This window comes from Ruditapes philippinarum, unplaced genomic scaffold, assembly GCF_026571515.1.
Source record: "Ruditapes philippinarum isolate M1 unplaced genomic scaffold, ASM2657151v2 ctg3938_1_1_1_1, whole genome shotgun sequence".
Classification (NCBI taxonomy): Eukaryota; Metazoa; Mollusca; class Bivalvia; order Venerida; family Veneridae; genus Ruditapes; species Ruditapes philippinarum.
Window position 1 is genome coordinate 24869 of NW_026865755.1, and position 6394 is coordinate 31262.

At 32.1% G+C, this 6394-nt stretch overlaps 1 long non-coding RNA gene across 1 annotated transcript; it reads left to right on the forward strand.

Moving 5' to 3' along the window:
• The first annotated feature begins 1645 nt into the window (after positions 1–1645).
• LOC132730192 (uncharacterized) lies at positions 1646–3449 on the forward strand. The gene is made up of 3 exons (XR_009625727.1): positions 1646–1739; positions 2455–2583; positions 3378–3449. It is a non-coding gene; the product is annotated as an uncharacterized LOC132730192 (long non-coding RNA).
• The last annotated feature ends 2945 nt before the right edge of the window (positions 3450–6394 follow it).

Sequence of the window (6394 nt, forward strand, 5' to 3'; positions counted from 1 at the left end):
ATAAAAAAATATTTAGCATATATGAATTATCAGACTTCAACTATAAGATACTAAAGAAAAAATATACAGAAACATATTGATAAAACATTAGTATAAATTCACAAGAAAAAAACAATACACAATGCAACTACTCGGCCCTTTTCCGTCAGTCTTCGGGATAAGGACCTCGAACACAATAGTATGAATACACAGAACGGATGCGGTATTTTCGGTCTAAAAACCTACGCTAAGAAAAATAAACATGTAACAAAAAGTAATTTAATGCTGGGCGTTGTTTTACAAGTTTATTTCCAATATATGTAGTAAACGATCACCTTAAATGAGTGATATTATAGGTACAAAAGCAAACCAATTCATTATTTTATTATTTTTTTATTATGGTTTTAGAAACCGAAAGTAACAAAAAACCCAACCTGACATTTCGTCGGATTTGTTTTAAAATTGAAACATCAATAGGCATATCTAAAATTACAAATTGTTGTCAGACAAATTTCAAGCAAAAGAGTACCCGAACAGGCAATTAGATGTCAAATATATACATTCGATTTACATTATCTCTGTTTCTGTTTACATCTGAAACCACGTGGTACAACTACTTTCAAATCCGTATTGTTTCCAAGGTTAATATTGTAGATAATAGCCGAGGCAGTTCGAATGAACAATACATGTTACATCTTTCAAAGGTTTAATTTTTGAAGATTGGAGAAAAAAATGTTTTGGTAAAGAAATTAACCCAAGACAAGATGGTGGCTTACATTACTTTAGCAAAAACTGGTCGTATCCTGCGGTGATTTTGGTTATCTTGGTCTGTGAATACAAGCAAAAATTAAAAAGATAGATCGATCTTTGAAGCTTTGCATATTTCAGAAGGCCAAAAAATTGTTTCCAAAACTGGCTGAAATTTTATTCCGACATGACAACTGACTGTATCGAAATTTATGTCGACCCTACAGATTTTTAGTTTGGCGAGGTCCGGGACGACAAGCCTTTCGCCAGACTGCAATTTACGTTGGGTATAGTAATTTGTGTGTTTGAATTGATCAAAAAGAGTTTTTTTTTCCCTTTCTAAAAATCATGGGTTAAAAAATTATAAATTTCTGTGTGAAAGCGGCCCAAAGAGAAAGGACTGAAAATTTAATTTATTATATTTTTATGGACTTATTATTAGATACATTTTGTTAATCAAACATGGTGGGTAATTTCCCCAACAGTAGTTGAATTATGACAAAGTATTTTTCATTAATTTTTATTTCAACTTTTAGCTACTTGAAACCTTTGAAAAAGCTGGATGTTTTGCTTACCATTCCATTTTTGCCATAAGAGCTCTAATTGAATGACATTAAGCCCACGGGCCCCAATTCATTTCTCATATATCTTTCCGATATCTTGTTATAATAAAAAGGCTGAACGTCATCGTAGAATTATTAGGAAAAAATATATATGTTCATTTTTTGTAAAAAAATGTTAGAAGACTTGCAAGTTACCAATTTTTATCATTGCATTTATTTATTATTGAAAAAATGCTGAACGGCTATCCTCAACAGTGTGTATAGGCTAGAACTTTCAGTTTGCATTTAGGGTCAAAATATATTGTTACAGTCATGACAGCTTTCCCGTTGCTGTCAACAAACTTTAACCTTTCATAAACTTTTCAGATCTTGGTGTATTGTCTTCATACTTGGCCACAACAACCCTTCAAATAGACCAGACTAAACTTGACCTCCATATAAACATTCAAGGTAAAATATTTAAATTTTTCCTGATTTTTGCTATTAGTGGCTATGACTTTGTTATTTTTGAATGGATTGTCTTAAAACTTGTACGCAACAATTTCAGGATAGGACCTGCTTCACTCATTAATGTCCTTGAAGCTTTTGATGATCAGAAGTTGTGTAGAATAATACAATACGGAACAATTTTTCATTAACTTGGTTTTTGCAATTTCTGAGACAATTTGGATTTTAAAGATAGTGTTTTCTTAAAATTTAAGGACAGTATAGTAGATTGAAAAGACATTTAGTACATACTTATATACACTATAATCTACTATAGTATACTATAAAAAATCTTTGTTCTTTGGACAATTTTGAAACAAATTGTTTCTTAAACAGTGTAAGAAATTAGGATTTGAATCGACTAAGCTCTGGTCGGACTACCAGATTTTGGAATATTAACTAGCCCAAAAGACATTTCTCTGGCACGATTAAAATTTGTTCAAAACAGTTTGTTTATATTTGCCTCTTAAAATACAGTGGCTTGGTCAGGCCTGTTACTGTGAAAAGTTGGTAGCCCGAGGAGAAATTTAGTATTCAGGGGCTATAGGACTACTGGCTAATTTCTAACACTGCTTAAATTATTGATTTGACTATTGATTTCAACTAACATAATTATTGGGATACTATATGTATATCTAATAATAATTATATTTTATCTTTTCCAAACTTTCTGTTTCAGATGGTGGGCCTACATGTCAGATTTGTAAATGTGAACGGCACGATATTGATTTTAAGGATGCTTTAGGGTCAATGAGGATGAAATAAAATGTGAGACTGTCAATCTGACAAACCTTGCAGTGAATAAATGGTAAAATGTTTCTTTCAGTAGCATGGCATTTAAAGAAGCGGTACATGATAATTTAGAAGTGGTTGTATATGATATTTCTTAATTATTATATTCTAATAGCTTTTATTTCTTGACTTGTTTAAAGGCTGACACAGGATAGTCTATTTTAAGTCAGTGAGCTTCTGTCACTGGATAGACTATTGTCACAAAAATCCAAATTTTAAAAAGGAATTACAGTGAATTTAAATATCATCTTATAGAATAGAAATTAGGAACAAAATTAATAACAAGAACAATTGTGACATGTAACATGTATTTAGGAATTCAGCTTTCCTTTCCTTTTCACCTCAAGAAGAATTCACATTAATTTAAAATAATGAATATTCACAATAAGCACTCCGACATATCTGACATATATGATTTCACTTAGCTGTCTATAGCTTATCAGAATCACTCACATTTATAAATTTAAAATGATTTTGAAAAAATTGCTGCTTAGCAAATAGATAAAATACTTGGGGTGTCTGTGGCGATTGGTTGACTTTAAACCTTTAAGCCTTTCACTGCTGTAGGTTCGTGCTCTGCAAGTGTTTACGGATCATTTCATGTGAGAAAGCTATCTAGCTCATTTATGGAACATTGATGGTACCCAGGTGCCTGAAAATCATAGCACATAGGTGCACCAAGGTCTTCATCAAGCAGTAAAGCCCAAAATTGTGCTTTAAATTGCCCCCACCCCCCTCCCCGAAAAAAAAAACAACAAAATAATGAAATTTTTATTTTGCTGTAAACTTTTTTCTAAACAAATATTTCAGGAAACAGTGGCGTTTGTATGATAGAACAGTAATAGCAGGAGTGATAAGGACAGATGCATGTAGATGTTTCTTTTAAAAGTCGGGAAATACTAAAAGAAATTGGGGCACTTTGGGGTTTTTTAAACAAAAAAATTGGAAAAACCAGGAAAAAGGGGCTTGGGCCCTTTGCTGTTGGAAAAGTGTGATGTCGAAAGCCCCATGAAAAATAGTAAAATTTAAATTAATTTAAAAAGAAAAGAAAAAAACATTGAGGGAGAAAATAATCCAGTTTTTTCACCTAGAAAAATTTAGAAAAACTTTCCAATATTTAAATTTTTTATAATTTATAAAAACTTGAATGAAATGACAATGAAAAAGGGATTTATATTTGGAAAAAGAGCCACCCGTTTTTTTTACCAGGAAAATAAAATCACTTAAACTATTTTTTAAAAAATTTTAAAGAACAAAACTCTATTTTTAAATTCAAAAGGGGGAGTTTATCATGAAGGGAAAATGAGATAACTTTTTGTATGAACAGAACCACATTTGAATATAGAGGCGCCAGTTCATCACCAAGAAGATGAGCTAACTTATCAATGTTTGAATCTGTTATACCCCTGCACAACAAAGTTGTAAGGGGGCTACACTGGAATCAGCTTGTCCGGCCGTCGGGCGTCCGTGGCTTTTTTCATGTCCGTCCATAAAATTAAGATTCCTTTGACCCACAGTCTTCATATTTGGCATGGAGGTAAGTCATGATTAGTAGATGACCTCCATTAATTTTGAGAACACCAAGTCAAAGGTCAAGGTCACAGGGGTCTTGACTGAAGAAAGCTTTTCTGCCAAAACTTAAGACTCCTTCGACCCACAGTCTTCATATTTGGCATGGAGGTTAGTCATGATTAGTAGATGATCCCTATTTATTTTCAGGTCTAAGGTCATGGCCACAGGGGCCTTGGCTAATTAAAGCTTGTCCGCCCAATTACCTAAGAATCCTTAGACCCATAGTCTTAATATTTTGGCATGGAGGTTAGTCAAGATTAGTAGAATACCCCTATTGATTTTGAGGTTACTGGGGCAAAGGTCAAGGTCACAGGGGCTTTTATTACAATAAGCTTGTCTGCTCAAATGGTCTCATATATTCATCATAAAACACCTCCAGGCAAGGCTGCATGAAATGGGGGGGGGGGGGGGGGTGTTATTGAAGTCATTCAATGGCAGTTTTAGTTTTGAGGTCAGTAGGTCCAAGGTAAAGTTCACTTTGATCTTTTCTACTAAAACATGTAGAATATATAACTTAGCAATGCACCGGCTTACTTCCCTCAGATTTGGCTGAGCTGTAAATGACTACTGTTGATTCTGACAAATTGGTATGTGGGGGTATTCACGCCATGACAATGACAGTTCTAGTTTTGTACAGAAAATATCAAGATGCAAGTTTCTTTTATTAAGAATAGACTTATTGATTAGATAACTTACAATATTTACAAACATTTATAATACCACACCCATTTAAAGTATTTCAGCTGAGAGTGTATTATCCAAAATATATGTATTGTTATAATGTACTTTATAGTATATTTATTGATATATTTATTGTAAATTTTGATTCTACTAAATTTTAAAAACATTTAGATTTTACTAGATCTTGAAAATATTTTGTTCCATGCTCTTTCATTTAATTTTGAATAATGAATCCAATAAATACCCATAATAAGTATAGGATTAAAATTGATAATGTTTTCTATCTTTAACTTATATAAAAAAGTAATGTTTAAACTGCTGGTTAGATTTCAAACAGGACTAAACAGGGGTGTACAGTGCCATCCTTGTGCACATTGTTGGCATGTTCTCATTGTCAGATACCCATGGCCGAACCATTAATATTCATCATTGATTGCATGTTATGTGACATGTTTATCAATTGTGGGTATCCAACGATGGCAGCCATGTCCTGTTTCTCTGCACAAAATGGCCGAAGAGTTAAAAAAAGAAAAATCTATCACATGTACAACTGCCAAAATTCAAAAGAGTGATCAGAACCATACACAGTTTTGGGAGACATGTTTTTGTGACAAAAGCCCTTCAAGTTCATATATGACCTTGACCTTTATTTGATATAAAATATCTTTGAAGTTAGCTGGAATTGTCATTACTTTGTTATTTTTTACAGATTTGAATCATGCTTGAACAAACAAACACAGAAGCAACATGTTGAATTTTTCTAATATATTTTGACCTTTAAATGACCATTACCTCCAAGGTTAAACAATTGAAATTCACTCACATTGTCATGACTTTGTTTTTGTCTATGATTTGATTCATTCTTGGACAAAAGAACAATTGTCATTCAACTATGACCTTTACTATTCAAATTTGAAATTTACTTTATACATTTATATTATGTTTTCTAGGAGTACTCTAATAGATATTACAATATTCTCCTACTGATGTGTTTGACTTTCAATATAAGAAAAAAGCCAAGCATGGCCCAAGCTAGATAGTGGCTCTTGTTTTCAATGCCAACTTGATTATATGTCTCCATTCCAATTTACATTCTCACATGTATTATCTATTGTGCTTGAAAGGTTTCTACAAAAAATAAGTTTGTTCTTACAGTCCTGGTTTTATTTTAGAAATATTTTATAGACAGTTAAATTTTCTGTTTATTTCTATCTGCATAATCATTTCTTGGAATAAATATAGTAAGTACACTGATTTATGTGTTATACATTCACGTAAGGAAGTACTTTACATGAAAAATTGGTTAAGCAACTATAGTTTCCCAACAAAAATCCAATGTCATAATTTAAAATGTTTATTCATGATATATATGATATCAATTATGCATTTTGCCTGGGTTTGTTAGTATGTTTCTTGGTACAATGATTTTTAAATTTTTACCAAAGAAGTTTGAAGGGGATTTCTATTAAAAAATTTTGTTTCAAAATGGGGGGACTTATTCAAATTTTAAAGAAGGGAAAGATATTTAGATTTGGGAAAACCCTAAAGGGGAAATTCCCATACCCAAAATTTGA